The sequence below is a fragment of the Ornithorhynchus anatinus genome, chromosome 3 (assembly GCF_004115215.2).
Source record: "Ornithorhynchus anatinus isolate Pmale09 chromosome 3, mOrnAna1.pri.v4, whole genome shotgun sequence".
NCBI lineage: Eukaryota > Metazoa > Chordata > Mammalia > Monotremata > Ornithorhynchidae > Ornithorhynchus > Ornithorhynchus anatinus.
Window position 1 is genome coordinate 131,694,774 of NC_041730.1, and position 17,905 is coordinate 131,712,678.

Consider the following 17,905-nt stretch of genomic DNA (forward strand, 5'->3'; position numbering starts at 1 on the left):
CTTGAGAAGGAGGAAGATGTGAACTCAGCAACTGTTTTAGAACACCACCCGGATGACAGAGTGAAATAAGGACTGCAGTGAGGAGTGACAGCCCAATCCACTAACCCTCACACTCAAGTGAGAGGAGGAAGCCAGAAGAGTCGCTCTTTGGTGCCACCTGTAAGCCCGTCAAACTGCAGGGACTGTCTCTATCTGTTGCCGACTTGTTCATTCCAAGCGCTTAGTACAGTGCTCTGCACATAGTAAGCGCTCAATAAATACTATTGAATGAATGAATGAACCTCCACTGAAGAGTAAGCTGAAATATTCAAAAAGAAGGATTGGGGAGGAAGTAGAGGGGCAGGTTGGAAAAAAGGAGTCCTTTGGCCATCTTGAGTCAAGGGGAAGTGAGTGGTGCTTCTAGGAGAGCAGAACATAGGAAGAGCTGGTGCTGTGGACTCTGAACAGCATCGGCCAAAGGAAGGAATCAAAGAATATCCCTGGAGGTTCAGAGCCCAGGGGCTAGGACTCCAGTGGGAGAGAGGCTCCTGACCCTGAGGGGTAGAAACACATGAGTCCCAGGATGCTGGTATGGGAGTACAGAGGGTCCTGAGGGGGACCAGAATTTTGTTTTGTTTTGTTCTGTTTTGCTTTGCTGTCATTTAGACTGTGAGCCCGTTAATGGGCAGGGATTGTCTCTATCTGTTGCCGAATTGTACATTCCAAGAGCTTAGTACAGTGCTCTGCACACAGTAAGCACTCAATAAATATGATTGAATGAATAAATAGGATTGAATGAATGGCTTCTGTCACACAGGCCCGAAACCTCCTCCAGCTGACCTTGGTAGCCTGGTGTTGGTGAAGCAAAGATGTTCACCCACAAGATTAGCCCAGACAGCTAGAAGGAGAGGCTCAAGCTCTGTCAATCAGAGCTTTATGTATTCATACTTTTTAGTACTCAATAAACATCCCACCCTCATCCCCACAGCACTTATGTACTTATTCCTAATTTATTTTACTGTCAGTCTCCCCTCTAGACTGGAAGCTCCATGGGGGAAGGGAATGAATATCCCAATTCTGTTGTACTGTACTTTCCGAAGTCCTCAGAACAGTGCTATGCAGTGGGAGAATCAGCATGGCCTAGTGGAAAGAGAAAGAGCCTGGGAATCGGGAGATCTGGGCTCTAATCCTGACCCGCCACTTCTCCACTGTTTGACTTTGGCCAAATCAGTCATTTATCTGTGCCTTAGTTCTCTCATCTGCAAAATGGGGATTCTATACCCATTTTCCTTCCTACTGAGACCTTGAGCGCTATGTGGGATAAGGACCGTGGATAAGACTCCTAAACTAAGCCCCCCATTTCCTCAGCTCCTCAAACCTCCCACCTCACCCCGGCTCACTCCCTTTACCCGACACCCCCTCCCCGCCCCACAGCACTTGTGTATATATAGATGTATCTATAATTCTATTTATATTAATTCCAGTTTTACTTGTTCTGATGTTTATATATAGCTCTAATTATATTTATTTATATTGATGCTATTGATGCCTGTTTACTTGTTTTGATGTCTGTCTCCCTCATTCTAGATTGTGAGCCAGGTGTGGGCAGAGATTGTCTCTCTTTGTTGCTGCATTGTACTTTCCAAGCACTTAGTACAGTGTTCTGCACAGAATAAGTGCTCAGTAAATACGATTGAATGAATTAATAAATGAATGACTGTGTCTGACCTGATTATCTTCTATCTACCCCATTTCTTAGTGAAGAGTTTGGTACAAAGTAAGCACTTAAGTACCTTAATTATTATATGACTGTCCATATTTATATATGCATCTATATAAGTGTATTACGGATAACATAGTATAATAAATTATATAGTATCATATGTAGTAATTATGGTACTTGTTAAGCACTTACTTTGTATCTAACTACAAATATGGACAAATATTGAACAAAAATCTATATATGTACATTCAGTTTCCCATTCATTTATTCTGATTCATTCTGCTATTTCCTCCTGGCACAGTCTCTCTAGTCCCCATCTATACATATGCTCTTCTGTTCACTCCCAATATGAACAATTATTTTCAATGACTGTCACCCAATTCTATCATCAGCTCCTTGGGCAGGAAACATGCTTCCTGCTCCTTTTACTTCCTTCTTATGTAGACCATGAGCCCCACATCAGACAGGTACTGTCCAACCTGATTATCTTGTATCTGCGCCAAAGCTTAGGACATTCCTTTGGTGCCTAGAAATAATAGTAACCATAATAATAATTGTGGTATTTGTTAAGTGCTTACTGTGTTCCAAGCACTGGGTGGATGGGCAGGGACTGTCTCTATCTTTTGCCGAATTGCACATTCCAAGTGCTTAGTACAGTGCTCTGCACATAGTAAGCACTCAATAAATACTATTGAATGAATGAATACAAGTCAATCGGATTGGACACAATATCTGCCCAACATGGAGCTCACAGTCTCAATCCCCATTTTACAGATGAGGTAACTGAGGCCCAGAGAAGTGAATTGACTTGCCCGAAGTCACAAATCAGACAAGTGGCGGATCCGAAATGAGAACCCGTGACCTTCTGACTCCCAGCTCTGTGCTCCATCCACTATGCCAGGTTGCTTTGAAGTGCTTAATAAATATCATCATTATTATTATTATTACTGTACTTTCCCAAGTGCTAAGACACCAAAGTAGAGTCTGTCTCATTCAGCAGTGCTCATTAAATATCATCAATACTCAATCAAGCCATCAATGGCATTTATTGAGTTCCTGCTGAGTCTCCAGAGCTTTTTTTGATGTTAAAATTGCCCTTGAGGGATTTTCCTTGGGCTGATATTTCTGTGGGGAAAATCCTCTAAAGACACTTGTATTTTAAAAATTAACAACTCTAAGCTTCCGCCTACTCCTTCCCCACTTCCCTAATACCCACCCACCCCAACATCTCCACATCACCAAATCCCAAGTTGCTCCTTTCCAAGGATTTCGGTGGGTGAATTGTGGAACAACATGTGGAATCCTTGGCAAAACTAGGCGGAAAGTCACCGAGTTTCCCATCTCCACTGGATCTCCAGGAAACCTAGTATTACTTGGCATCCCCCCACTTCAGTTCCTCGGGTTCGAAACCACCTCCAGCTGAGCCCGGTGGCCTGGCACCGGTGAAGCAAAGACACTCACCCACAAGGCCGGTCCAGGCACCTAGAAGGAGAAGCCTGAGACCCAGCATGAGGAGAGCTGACATCATGGGTCCCTTCTTCGGGCTCTGCCGTCTCCTGCCCTTACCTCCTCGGTCTCTCTTCTGCAACCAGGGCCCTCTTCAGTGTAGGTGGGAAGAGACAAAGGGGCCAGGGGGAAACATATATAGACCCGGCCACTGGTGAAAGCCTAGGGCAGGAACCAATTGGAATGACGATAACCTTTTATGAAATTATCAGAGGTTTTATCTGAAACATTCTGAAACCAAGCATCCAATGGTGTTCTCAGCTTCAGATATCACCATATATGTGTATCTGTGTGTGTATGTGTGAGGAGAGACAAGAGTTGAATGCATGTTTCCGACTGCGGAAACCAAGAATGTGCACAGTAGATTGAGGCAACCAGGTGGCAACAAAACTTGTGAATTTCCTCTTTTTTTTATAGTATTTGTTAAGCGCTTACTATGTACCAGACACTGTACTATGAACTGCATGGATACAAGCTAATCAGGTAGGACTCAGTCCATGTCCCATGTCTTTATCCCCACTTTACAGAGGAAACCCAGAAAAGTCAAGCAACTTGCCCAGTGTCACTCAAAAGACCAGTGGCGGGGTCAAGATATGAAGTCAGGTCTTCCTGCCTTCCAGGCCCATGCTCTATCTACTAGGCCATGCTGCTTCTTAGAGCTCTGCAGACATTACTCAATTAACTCATCAGTGGCTCAGGAAATGTGACCCTGCAGATGTTTTATTATGGATGACAAATAATAATATTATTGTCATCAATAATCATTAATCATCACCCCAATGACATTTTACTTATTAGTTATTATTACTCTTATTGTTTTCATTATTATGGTATTTATTAAGGACTTAACTATGTGACAAGCACTTTGCTAAGCACAGGGGTAGATTTTTCATGGGTGGCAAATGAAAATATTGTTATCAATAATTATCAACTTGACATTGCTTATTAATCCTTATTATTATTGTTGTCATTACTAAGTTACCGTTTAAGGGCTTACCAAGTGACAATCATTGTGCTAAGCATTGCGGTTGATTCAAAGCAATTAAATCAGGCACAGTTCCGGTCCCACATGGGACTCATAGTCTATGAGGGAGAGAGAGCAAATATTGAATCCTCATTTTACATTTGAGGAATCTGAGGACCAGACCAATTAAAGCTAGTCTGAAGTCACCAAGCAGTCAGGTAGCAGAGCCAGGACTGAAAGCCAAGTCCTTTGACTCCCAATTCCATGTTCTTTCCACTAGGTCACAATGCCTGCCACTAAATCCTACTGGAACATCTTATTGCATCTCAAGGAACAGTAACCATTATGATGATGATGATGATGTTGATGATGATGATTGTATTTGTTAAGTGCTTACTATGAGAAACAGCGTGGCTCAGTGGGAAGAGCATGGGCTTTGGAGTCGGAGGTCATGGGTTCGAATCCCAGCTCTGCCACTTGTCAGCTGTGTGACTTTGGGCAAGTCACTTAACTTCTCGGTGCCTCAGTTACCTCATCTGTAAAATGGAGATTAAGACTGTGAGCCCCACGTGGGACAACCTGATTGCCCTGTGTCTACCCCAGTGCTTAGAACAGTGCTCGGCACATAGTAAGCACTTAACAAATACCAACATTATTATTACAATGAGCCAAGCACTGTTTTAAGCACTGGGGTAGATACAAGGTAATCAGATAATCCCATGTGGGGCTCACAGTCTTCATCCCCATTTTACAGATGAGGTCACTGAGGCACAGAGAAGTGAAGTGACTTGCCCAAAGTCACACAGCTAACAAGTGGTAGAGCAGGGATTAGAACCCATGACTTCTGACTCCCAAGCCCGGGCTCTTTCCACTAAGCCACGCTGCTTCTCTACTGGAATGTACTACTGGACTATAAGATCCATGTGGTCAGGGATCAGGTCTGCAGATGCTACTGTACTGTACTTTCCCAAGTACTTAATACAGTGCTGTGAACACAGTAAGCACTTAACTAATGCCATCAACTGAAGGATTGATTGATGGATTTTACATAACCTTAGGATGTTGTCACTGCTGTTCCAAAATGTCCTGAAATATCTCATGGCCACACCAAGGAGACTCAGCCCTATTCTCTCTACCCCAGAGGAGAGAACAGTGCATGAGACGTGGAGGCATAAAGTTGAAATAAAGGAAATATTGCTTCCTTCCCCCATCCCCTTAGACAGTGGCTCAATCAATTACTCAATATTTACTGACTTCACTGACACTGTCCTTGGCTGGACCTCCCCTACCTCTCTGGCTGCTCTTTCTCAATCTCTTTGGTGGGCTCCTCCTTTGCCTTCAACTCCCTAACTGTGAGAGTCCCCTAAGGATCAGTTCTGGATTTCCCTCCATTTTCCATCTACACCCACTCCCTTAGAGAACTCATTTGCTCCCATGGCTTCAACTTCAACTATGCAGATGATTCTCAAATCAAATCTCCAGCCGGATTTCTCTTCTTCTCTGTAATCTCATATCTCCCCCTGCCTTCAGGACATTTCACTTTGGATGTTGCCCCCATACCTCAAACTTATCAAGTGCAAAACTGAACTCCTCATCTTCCCACCCACATCCTGTCCTCCTCATGGCTTCCTCATGGATCTAGACAGCACCACCATCTTCCCTGTTTTACAAACTCATAGTCTTGGTGTTATCCTTGACTCCTCTCTCTCTCACTGAACACCCATATTCAAAGTATCACTAAATACTGTCAGTTCAGTCTTCACAATATCGCTAAAATCTGCCCTTTCCTCTCCTATAATGTATATGCAAGGAATTATCCTGTCCCGCCTTGATTAATGCTTTAGCCTCCTTGTAGACCTCCCTGCCTCCTGTCTCTCTCCTCTTCAGTCCATACCTCCCTCCATTGTCTGCTCATCTTCTACAATATTTTTTAGTTCATGTTTCCCCACACCTTAGGAGTCTCCATTGGTTGCCCATCCACTTTCACATCAACAGAAATTTCTTACCATTGGCTTTAAAGCACTCAATCACCTTGCTCCCTTCTATCTCACCTTTCTGATTTTCTAAGACAACCTAGCACACCCACTTCACTCCTTTAATGCCACCTACTAGCTGTACCTTGATCTCGTCTATCTCGCCACTGACTCCTCACCTATGTCCTGCTTCTGGCCTGGAATGCAATCCCTCTTCATATCTGACAGGCACATCTCCTTGAAGAGGCCTTCCCAGGCTAAGCGCTCAGTTCCTCTTCTTCTACTGTCTGCTGTGTGGTCCTTTTATTTGAATTTGTACCCTTTATCCACTCCACCCTCATCCTGACAGCACTTATATTCATTATTAAGTACTGTTTGAGTTGTTGAGTTGTTTCCAATTCATAGCAACTCCATGGATATATCTTCACCAGAACATTCTGTCCTCTGCCATAATCCACAACCTTTCTAACAGTTCTTCCGTAATCACTGTTACTGTCTCTAACCACCTAGCTGCTAGTCTGCCTCTTCCACGTTTTCCCTGGACTTGTTCTAGCATTAGCGTCTTCTCCAGAGAATTAGTCCTCATGATTATGTGTCCAAAATATGCTAATCTAAGTTGCATCATTTTGTCTTCCAAAGACCACTTTCATTTTACTTGCTCCAAAATACATTTGTTTGTATTTTGGACAGTCCAGGGTATCCTCAAAAGCCTCTCCAACACCACATTTCAGAGGAATTGATGTTCTTTCTATCCTGTTTTTTCATTGTCCAGCTTTTGGATCCATACAGTGTCACTGGAAACACCGTAGAGTTGACAGTTTGTATTTTTGTGACAATTCTTACATCAGGACATTTCATGACTTTTTCCAGGTTCTTTATAGCAAGTCTTCCTAACATTAAGCTTCAGAATATTTCTTGGCTACTAGTTCCTTTATTATTGATTATCGATCCCAAGAGATAAAAATTGTCAACTATTTCAATATTTTCTATGTCCCTTACAAGTGTGTTAAAGCTTCCAGTTGACAAAATCTTTGTTTTCTAGGCATTCAAATGTAGGCCCATCTTTTTGCTCTGTTCCTTAACGGTTAATAATAAGCCCTTAAATTCATTTTCACTTTCTGCTAGTAGGGTTGTATCATCAGCATAATGAAGGTTGTTTATATTCCTTCCTCCAATCTTTATTCCCAGTTTGTCTTCATCCAATCTGCTTCTCTCAGGAGGTATTGGGTGTAAGAGATGAACAAATAAGGTGGTAAGATACATCCTTGTCTTACACCCTTACTAATGGGAAACCAATCTATTTCTCCATATTGTGTTCTAATTGTAGCCTCCCGTTTAATAATAATAATAATGATGGCATTTGTTAAGTGCTTACTATGTGTCAAGCCCTGTTCTAAATGCTGGGGAAGATACAAGGTAATCAGGTTGTACCACATGGGGCTCACAGTCTTAATCCCCATTTCCAGATGAGGTAACCGAGGCACAGAGAAGTGAAATGACTTGCCCAAAGTCACACATCTGGGATTAGAACCCATGACCTCTGACTCCCAGGCCCATTTTCTCTCCACTGAGCCACACTTCTTCCCCACATATAAGCTGTTTTATGTTTTTATACAGGATTCATATTAATGAAATTAATTAACAGAGAAGCAGCGTGGCTCAGTGGAAAGAGCATGAGCTGGGAAGTTCGAGATCATGGGTTCAAAGCCTGGCTCCACCGCTGATCAGCTGTGTGACTTTGGACAAGTCACTTAACTTCTCTGTGCCTCAGTAACCTCATCTGTAAAATGGGCATTAAAGTTGTGAGCCCCACATGGGACAATGTGATCACCTTCTATCCTCCCCAGCACTTAGAACAGTGCTTTGCACATAGTAAGTGCTTAAGAAGTGGCATCATTATTATTGTTATTAATGCAATTAAATGGTCCAGCAAGCCCCTTTTCCTTAATGTGCTCCAGAGTTTCTCATGATCCATGCAGTCAAATGCCTTACTATAATCAAGAAATCACTAAAAGTTATACAGCATTGAACAGAGGCCTACATGGAAGCTGAATTTCACAATGTTCAAGCGGAATTCCATAAAGGACAAGGAACGCGAGATATTATTGCTGATATCCTTTGGTTAATTGAAAGGAGAAGAGAATATCAAAAGGAAGTCACACATATACATATCCATAATTCTTACATTTATAATAATGTCTGTCACCCCTTCTAGACTGTAAGTTCTTTGTGGGTAGACAAATTGGTAGACGTGTTCCCGGCCCACAAGGAGCTTACAATCTAGAGGGAGAAACAGACAGTAAAGTGAATTATAGTTAGTCTGGTGAATTTCAGATAAAAACATGCAGTGGGACTGAGAGTGGGGTGAATAAAATGTACAAATCTAAGTGCAAGGGTGACACAGAGTGAGAGGGAATAGGAGAAATGAGGGCTTATTTGGAGAAGGCCTTTTGGAGGAGATATGATTTTAATAAGGTTTTGAAGGTAGGGAGAGCAATGGTCTGTCAGTTATGAAGGGGGAGGGAGTAACATATCAGAGCACTTATTGTGTGTACACAAGGATGCTACATTAAAGTAAATTAAATATAGGGGAAAGGGCAGAGTATAAGGTTATGCCTGTAACTGCTGTAGGCTGTGCGTGGGTTGAATATCACAATGTTTAAGGGGCACAGATCCAAATGCAAGAGACTCAGAAGGGAAGATGACTGGAGAAAATCAGGGCTTAATCAGGGAAAGCTTCTCAGAAGAGATAGGATTATCGTGTTTGTTTAGCTTCCTGTGGCCTAATTTCCGGTAACCCTTTGCCACAAACAATTCTTTGATTAATTTTGATTCTCTACAGTTTATATCCCCCCAGTTATCATTTAGCACTTTGGCCTTCTCTCTTCCCTTTGAACTTTTGCACAAAGAGATTTGAATTCTACACCTATCTATCCTATATGTAAATGATTGTGTTTGTCTCCCTCCATTAGATTGTAAAACCCTCCCGGTTAGGGATAGAGTCTCCTACATCTATTATCTTCAGCCAACTTCTTCACAGAGAAGGTGCTGAATAAATTATATCAATTGGCTTACTGTTATTTTCTGTCAATTACACCCATAATGAATTGGATTTAGCTGTTTGCAACATTTCAGTGGCTTTATATAAATATAATTGATGGATTTCCAGAAGTTTTTTTCTATAACTCTAAATTTCTAATTTTGATCACTATTTGATCTCTAATCTCTCTGCTCTGTTATTGTAACAAGACCTTTAGCATTGTTTGGTGGCAAAAAGATTCATCTTCTGTCTAATAATTAGCATGAAATTAAATTTTTAAAACGGTCACATTTTATTTTGGATAAAAATAATTCTGAAATCTTTGCATCATAATTGTACTTTTCAGGCTCTCATTGATTAAAGATCATGAATTTTTCTGCTGTATTCAGAAATAGTATAACTTTTTTACTATCCTCTCTTAGATTTAGTTCAGCTTCCCTCAGTGAAAAGTCAAATTGAGGAATGAAACCTTCCCAACTTGAGTAGTGATTATAGTCAATTTTAAATCTTCATTTGTGTGTGTGTGTGTGTGTGTGTGTGTGTGTATGAAGCAGTATTGCCTAGTAGAAAGTGCATGGGCCTGGGAGTCAGAGGAACTAGGATCTAATTTCGTGGCTGCCATTTTCTTGCTACTTGTTGATCTTGCATCTACCCCAGCCATTAGAACTGTGCTTGACACATAGTATGCTCTTGACAAATGGTGTTATTATCATTATAATTACTATTTAAACATGATTCAAATATAACTATACCTTCTTCAGACATCATAAGTATTCTGTTTTCAACTCACTCCCAGAAACATGTGTGAAATTTCACTGATAAGCAAATCATTCAGAGCAGATTTTATGAAACAGCAAAGAACTTAATTACAGGAAGTATCTGTGAACATGGAAATGCCTCTCCTTGCTCTTTTCTTCTGTTCCTGGTGCTGGCTCTGCCCATCATATCCTGTCTCTTGGTGTTTATTTCTTGTGAAGATGTCCCAATATCTTCCTAACCAGATCCTCCAACATTCTTAGCCGAGGATCTGGCTCATTTTGAAGATCTCTAACACTCTAGTTTTTGAGACATTAACCACTGAAATAGAGGTCAACTTAGTATGTGATGATAGATGGTTAATTTTTCTCCCCTGTCTCTGCTCCTGCTCCTCACAGCCATAATTTTTTGGAGGCATGAATTAAGCACCTTCATAGCTAAGCCTTGTACTGCACCTATCTCTGTGGGAAGCAGAAGGAAGTCCCGGTAGTGAGATGGAAAAGATAGGGGTCAGGCTTGAGGTGATATTAGCAAAGGGAGAGGGGGAGAAAAAGAGAACCATAGATCTAATTAAACAATAATAAAGATCAAAGCTCAAGGTGGTTTGGTTTTGACATGCAATCTTCAGAGTTTTAAATTTTGAATGTTCTCGCTTTTAGTGACTCTTCTCTACTGTGACTAATCACCCTTGTCCGTACTCTTCCTCTCCCTCCCAAATTCATTAGACTCCAACTCTCCCCATGTTCAAAGTCCACCTACAATCCCACTTCCTCCAACAAACCTTCCCCACACAATCCCCCAAACCCAAAATGTAGAAACCCACCATCCATTTCTAGATCTTCTAGAGTCTATGTATACCCATCCTCAGCGCAATTGATAGTGTTGATTGAGCACCTACTGTGTGCAGATGCGGTACTAAGCATTTGGGAGAGTACAAATGAGTTTGTAGATCAGATGCCCACCCTCAAGAAGCTTACAAAGCAGAAGGGGAGGCAGGCATTAAAATATTATAGATTGAAGAAAAAAATGAAGTGTAAAGAGACATACAAAGGGTGTTTATGAGAATATCCAAGTGCTTAGGTGTTGAGGAAGTGCAGAAGAAGCAGCTGTGGGGAATATAGGATGGGGAGATGAAAATTTAATCCTAGAAGAGCTGTGATTTGAGAAGGGCCTTGAAGACGGGGAGAATGTGATCTGCTGGATATGAAGGGGGAGGGAGTTCTCAGCAAGAGAGAGGGTACCAGTGAAAGGTAGGTGGTGGTAAAGACACAGTGAGATGTTGGTTTGAGAGGAATGATTTATTCAATTGTATATTTGGTTATTTATTTTGATTACTCTAATTGCAAATGTGTGTATGCCTGTCTTTCCCCAGCAGAGCATACGCTCTATGTTGTCAGGGAACATTTCACCTCTAAATTGTACTTTCCCAAGTGTTTAGTATAATGCATCACACCCAGTGGACATTTAATAAATATAACTGGTATTTCTACCACTGCAATCACCTAACAGTCAGTCTGTCAGTTTTATTTATTGAGCACTTAGCGCGTCCAGCTATTTTGGCCTCCTCAGTTTCAATCTTTGGGAACAACCAAACAATTTCACTCAGCCACCTTCTGTGGGAAATGATGTCTACAGAATGTTTAGAAGGATTCTGTATCAGACATTCACCTGGCTTAAAGGAGTAAAGCCAATGAGTTGGGGAATAGCGAGTGAAGAGAGTAGACACGTTTCTAGATTGTTCTCCCCACTCTAGACTGGAAGCTAATTGTGGCCAGCGAACATGTCTACCAACTCTGTCATACTGTACTCTCGCAAGCACTTGGGATGGTGCTCTGCACACAGTAAAGACTCAGTAAATATGATTGATTAAGAGAAGCAGATTCAGATAGAGAGCCCCAAAGATGATTGAGTGGAGAATTTATCTGATGCTAAGAGACATATGGAAACACTGGAGACTTTCAATCCACCATTTCTCCCTTGTGGAGGGTTGAGACATATTTTACCGAGGAAGAAAGACAAATTTTTTTTCAAAATATTTATTCATGTGCCAGGCGAAAACATTACGGCAAGAAAAAACTGGACCACAGAAAAGCTGCAGATCATGTGTAACTGACTGGAATGCTGCCTTCATATTCTGTCTCAACAGTTAAGACTCTAAGATGCTGAATTCGATATCATCGTAGTCCCTTTCTTCCAATCCTGAGATGGAGTCTCCTCTCAAGGGAAGGAAAGTGCGCTCTGAAAATAGCAGCGGAGAAGCACTGCTCTCTCAGTCTCCATTTTACTCACAGACACCCTATTTCCAGGGCAAATATCTCCCTCACTGAGTCTGGAAGCAGGGTGGTCTAGTGGATAGAGCATGGGCCTGGGAGTCAGGAGAACCAAGGTTCTAATCCCAGTTCTGCCACTTGAGAAGCAACGTGGCTCAGTAGAAAGAGCCTGGGCTTGGGAGTCAGAGGTCATGGGTTCAAATTCCGGCTCTGCCACTTGTCAGCTGTGTGACTGTGGGCAAGTCACTTCACTTCTCTGTGCCTCAGTTCCCTCATCTGTAAAATGGGGATGAAGACTATGAACTTCATGTGGGACAACCTGATGACCCTGATACCCCAGCACTTAGAACAGTGCTTGGCACAGAGTAAGCGCTTAATAAATACCAACATTATTATTATTATTATTATTGTCTACCAGGTGAGGGTGGACTAGTCACTTTGCTTCTCTGAGTCTCCATTACCTCCTTTATAAAATGAGGATTATTAAGGCAGTGAGCCCTCCCGGGATTGGGACCCTATCCAGCCCAATTACCTTATATCTACCCCAAGGCTTAATTGAGGGCCTGGCACATAGTAAGCGCTTAACAAGTACCACAATTATTGTTCTTATTATTAAAAGTCTGTGCCTGCCAGTAAACTCTAGCTCTATTTCCGAGGTAAATCCTCTCATCCAGGAAGTGTTTCTAATGAAATGAAAAGCATCAGAGCCAGGGATTTCTTCTATTGAGATTTTGGGAGTGTTCTTCAGCCTTGTCATGATGGAAAAGGAAACTACAATCCAGTGGTAGAAATAGTACTGGTAGTTGTACTTGATTGACTGTTGGTGCAGTGAACCATACACTAAGCTCTTGGATATGGACATCATGTAACTGCAATGGAGATTATCGCGGTAGCTATATCTTTCTTCTTATATGTATATGTATCTTATGCGTTCATAGGTATCTTCATCTATGTCTCTGAACCTCCTAGGCCTCTAATGAAGAAGACAGAATCAATCTCTGGGGAAGGAGTGGAGGGAATCTACAATCTCTCAACCAATGTCAGAGGTTGTCCAATTTAGGAGCAGGCCTGTGGGAAAGATCATTCTAGATCGCTTCAGCATTGTTTTAATGTTGAAGCTGAAGATTGCTCTCTTAGCTCTTTCCAAGTAAAAATGGGGATCGGGGATTTTTGCTCAGAAAATATAGGCTACGGAACTGTTTTCCCAAAGCAACTGGCTTTTCTCTTGTTTGCCATTTTGAAGAAGAATGCCTGCATCTGAAAGTGAATCCAATATTTTACTATCTTAGGCCACAGTGTAGTGGATAGAGCATGGGCCTGGGAGTTAGAAAGTCATGGGTTCTAATCCTTGTTCCACCATCTGTCTGCCTCGGGCAAATCACTTCACTTCTTTCTGCCTGTGTTTCCTCTTCTGTAAACTGGGTGTTGTGACCGTGAGACCCACATGGGACAGTGGCTGTAACCAACTCCATTTCTTTGTATATGCCCCAGCAATTTGTACAGTGTCTGGCATAGAGTAAGTGCTTAACAAATACCACTTTTATTTTAATTATTATCATTATTATTAGTGTTATTACATCCCTACTTACTGCCAAGAACATGGGTCCTCCAGCTTCTTTCTTCAGAGTGCCCCTGTGGTCCCTCATGACTTGGGAGGGGACCAGGGTGATGGTCAAAGCTGGAAACCTCTCCAGCTTCATCATATACATTTTCCAGGACATTCTCCGGCTTCCGCAGAGTCACTGAGGGATGGTAGGAAGTGGAGAAAATGAGGCAGGGAAGCCATCAATCAATCCATCCATCAGTGATATTTACTGAACACTCACTGTGCGCAGAGAGAACACTGTATAAGGTGCTTGTGAGAGTATAGTACAACAGAGTTGATGGACACATTCCCTGCCCACTTGAAGCTTATAGCCTAGAGAAACAAAAGGAATAGGCTGTCCCACTGATCCATGACGAGGGAATTGGGAGTGTTGATTTTTCTCAAACTTTTAGACCAGTGATGGGATTTTGAATAAGGGATAGGCTCTTTCCCTTCCTTTCATTTCTCCTACTCCCCCACTCCCCTCCATCTGTAAAAGCAATAGTCAGTGAACTTGCATGTCACCTCTGCACCAGGATCCTTTAAGCACTTGATATACGTCCCAACCTTAGCTCCACAGCACTGATGTACATATCCCTAATTGATTTCAGTGTCTGTCTCCTCCTCTAGACTGCTAACTTAAGGTGGAGAGGGAACATGGCTACTGACTTTATTGTACTGTATTCTCCCAAGTGTTTAGCACAGTACTCTGCACAGAGTAAGCACTTGGAGGCAGCATAGTCTAGTGGGAAGCAGCATAGTCTAGTGGAAATAGCATGGGCTTGGAAGTCAGAGGAAATGGGTTCTAAACCTGGCTCTGACAATTGCCTACTTTGTGACCTTGGGCAACTCACGTAACTTTTCTGTGCCTCAGTTGGCTCAACTGTAAAATTTACTGTGTCCAAAACAATGCCTTATGTTCCCACCTAAACCCTGTCCTCCCCATGACTTTCCCATCACTGTAGAAGGACACCACCCTTCCTGACTCACAAGCCCATAACCTTGGGGTGTCCATGACTCAACTCTGTCATTCAACCCACAAAATTCACCAAATTCTGCTCTTTCAACCTTCACGACATTAGTAAAAGCCACCCTTTCCTCTCCATCCAAACTACTACCACATCAATCCAAACACTTCTACTATACCACCTTGATTACTGCCTGTAAAATTTGCCGTGCCCAAAACGATTCCTTATGTTCCCATCTAAGCCCTGTTGTTCCCATGATTTTCCAATCACTGTAGAAGGACCACCACCCTTCCTGACTCAGAAGCCCTTAATAATAATAATAATAATGTTGGTATTTGTTAAGCACTTTCCATGTGTCAAGCACTGTTATAAGCACTGGGGTAGATACAAGGTAATCAGATTGTCCCATGTGGAGCTCATTCATCCCATTTTACAAATGAGGTAACTGAGGCACAGAGAAGTTTAGCAGCCTGCCTAAGATCACACAGCGACAAGTGGCTGAGCTGGGATTAGAACCCACGTCCTCCGACTCTCAAGACCAGGCTCTTTCCACTAACCTTGGGGTGTCCATGACTCAACTCTTCCATTTAACCCACATATTCAGTGACCCCAGATACTGCTCTTTCGACCTTCACAACATTGGTAAAATTCACCCTTTCCTCTCCATTCAAACTGCCACCACATTAATCCAAACACTTCTCCTACACCACCGTGATTACTGCCTCAACCTCCTTGCTGACCTCCCAGCCACCTGTTTCTCTTCACTCCGGGTCATACTTCACTCTGCTGTCCAGGTCATTTTTCTACCAAAATGTTAAATCCATGTTTTCCACTCCTCAAGAACCTCTACTGGTTGCCCATCCATCTCCACAACAAGCAGAAAATGCTTCCATTGACTTTAAAATACTAATTTCTGATCCTTCCTACTCCATTCTGATCCTCCTTGACCTCTCTGCTGCCTTTGACACTGTCGACCATCCCCTCCTCCTCCACACCTTATCTCACCTCGGCTTCACGGACTCCGTCCTCTCCCGGTTCTCCTCTTACCTCTCTGGCCGGTCATTCTCGGTCTCCTTCACGGGCGCCTCCTCCCCCTCCCATCCTTTAACTGTTGGAGTTCCTTGAGTGTCAGTTCTCGGCCCTCTTCTGTTCTCCATTTACACTCCCTCCCTCGGTGAACTCATTCGCTCTCACGGCTTTGACTACCATCTCTACACAGATGACACGCAGATCTACATCTCCGCCCCTGTCCTCTCCCCCTCCCTTCAGGCTCGCATCTCCTCCCGCCTCCGGGACGTCTCCACCTGGATGTCGGCCCGCCACCTAAAACTCAACGTGAGCGAGACTGAGCTCCTCATCTTCCCTCCCAAACCCAGTCCTCTCCCAGACTTCTCTATCATCGTGGATGGCACGACCATCCTTCCCGTCTCTCGGGCCCGCGATCTCGGTGTCATCCTTGACTTGTCTCTCTCGTTTACCCCACACATCCTATCCGTTACCGAGACCTGCCGGTTTCACCTTTACAATATCGCCAAGATCCGCCCTTTCCTCTCCACCCAGACGGCTACCTTACCGCTACGGGCTCTCGTTATATCCCGGCTAGACTACCGTGTCGGCCTTCTCTCCGACCTCCCTTCCTCCTCTCTCGCCCCGCTCCGGTCTATTCTTCACTCCACTGCCCTGCTCATCTTCCCGCAGAAACGATTTGGGCATGTCACTCCCCTTCTTAAACAACTCCAGTGGTTGCCTATCAACCTCCGCTCCAAACAAAAACTCCTCCCTCTCGGCTTCGAGGCTCTCCGTCACTTTGCCCCTTCCTACCTCTCCTCCCTTCTCTCTTTCTACCGCCCACCCCGCACGCTCCGCTCCTCCGCCGCCCACCTCCTCGCCGTCCCTCGGTCTCGCCCATCCCGCCGTCGACCCCCGGGCCACGTCTTCCCGCGGTCCCGGAACGCCCTCCCTCCTCACCTCCGCCAAACTGATTCTCTTCCCCTCTTCAAAACCCTACTTAAAACTCACCTCCTCCGAGAGGCCTTCCCAGACTGAGCTCCTCTTCTCCCTCTACTCCCTCTGCCACGCCCCCTTCACCTCTCCGCAGCTAAACCCTCTTTTCCCCCTTTCCCTCTGCTCCTCCCCCCTCCCTTCCCATCCCCTCAGCACTGTACTCGTCCGCTCGACTGTATATATTTTCATTACCCTATTTATTCTGTTAATGAAATGTACATCGCCTTGATTCTATTTAGTTGCCATTGTTTTTACGAGATGTTCTTCCCCTTGACTCTATTTATTGCCATCGTTCTTGTCTGTCCGTCTCCCCCGATTAGACCGTAAGCCCGTCAAACGGCAGGGACTGTCTTTATCTGTTGCCAACTTGTTCATTCCAAGCGCTTAGTACAGTGCTCTGCACATAGTAAGCGCTCAATAAATACTATTGAATGAATAAATGCCTTGCTCCTTCTTACCTTACTTCTCTGATTTCCTACTACAACCCAGCCTGCACACTTCACTCTTCTAATGCCAACCTGCTTACTATACCTCAATCTCATTTCTCTCTCTCTCTCTATCTCTCTGTCTCTCTCACTCTCTCTCATGACCTCCTGCCCATGTCTTTACCTCTGGGCTAGGAGGCCTTCCCTCTTCATTTGTGACAATCACTCTCCTCACCTTCTAAGCTTACTGAAGGCACATCCCCTCCAAGAGGTCTTCCCCAAATAAGCCCTCATTTCCTCTTCTTCCGTTCCCTTCTATGTCACCCTTACACTTGGATTTGCACCCTTCAATCCCCCCTCCCTCAGCCCCATAGCATTTATGTCCATTTCTGTAATTCATTTATCTATATCGATGTCTGTCTCCCCATTTAGATTGTAGGCTCATTTTGGGTGGAAAATGTGTCGACCAACTCTGTTATATTGTATTTGCCCAGGCAGCAGTAAGCACTCAATAAATACAACTGATGGATGGATAAATGAAGTGGATCTAGATGATGGAGAGCCTCGAAAACCACTGAGAAGAGTTTTATGATTGATGAATTGATGGGAAATCAATACCAATTCTCCCTTCTACTTTATCTGTGAGCCCCATGTAGAACAGGGATTTTGTCAGATGTGATTAAAATGTTTCTGCCCCACTGTTTAGTGCACA

General features: G+C 43.4%; 1 protein-coding gene across 1 annotated transcript in view; it reads right to left on the reverse strand.

The window, feature by feature from the left end:
* Positions 1–17,905, reverse strand: part of LOC100090522 (scavenger receptor cysteine-rich domain-containing protein SCART1-like) — a 61,840-nt gene that overhangs the window by 7,691 nt on the left and 36,244 nt on the right. The window lies entirely within an intron of this gene.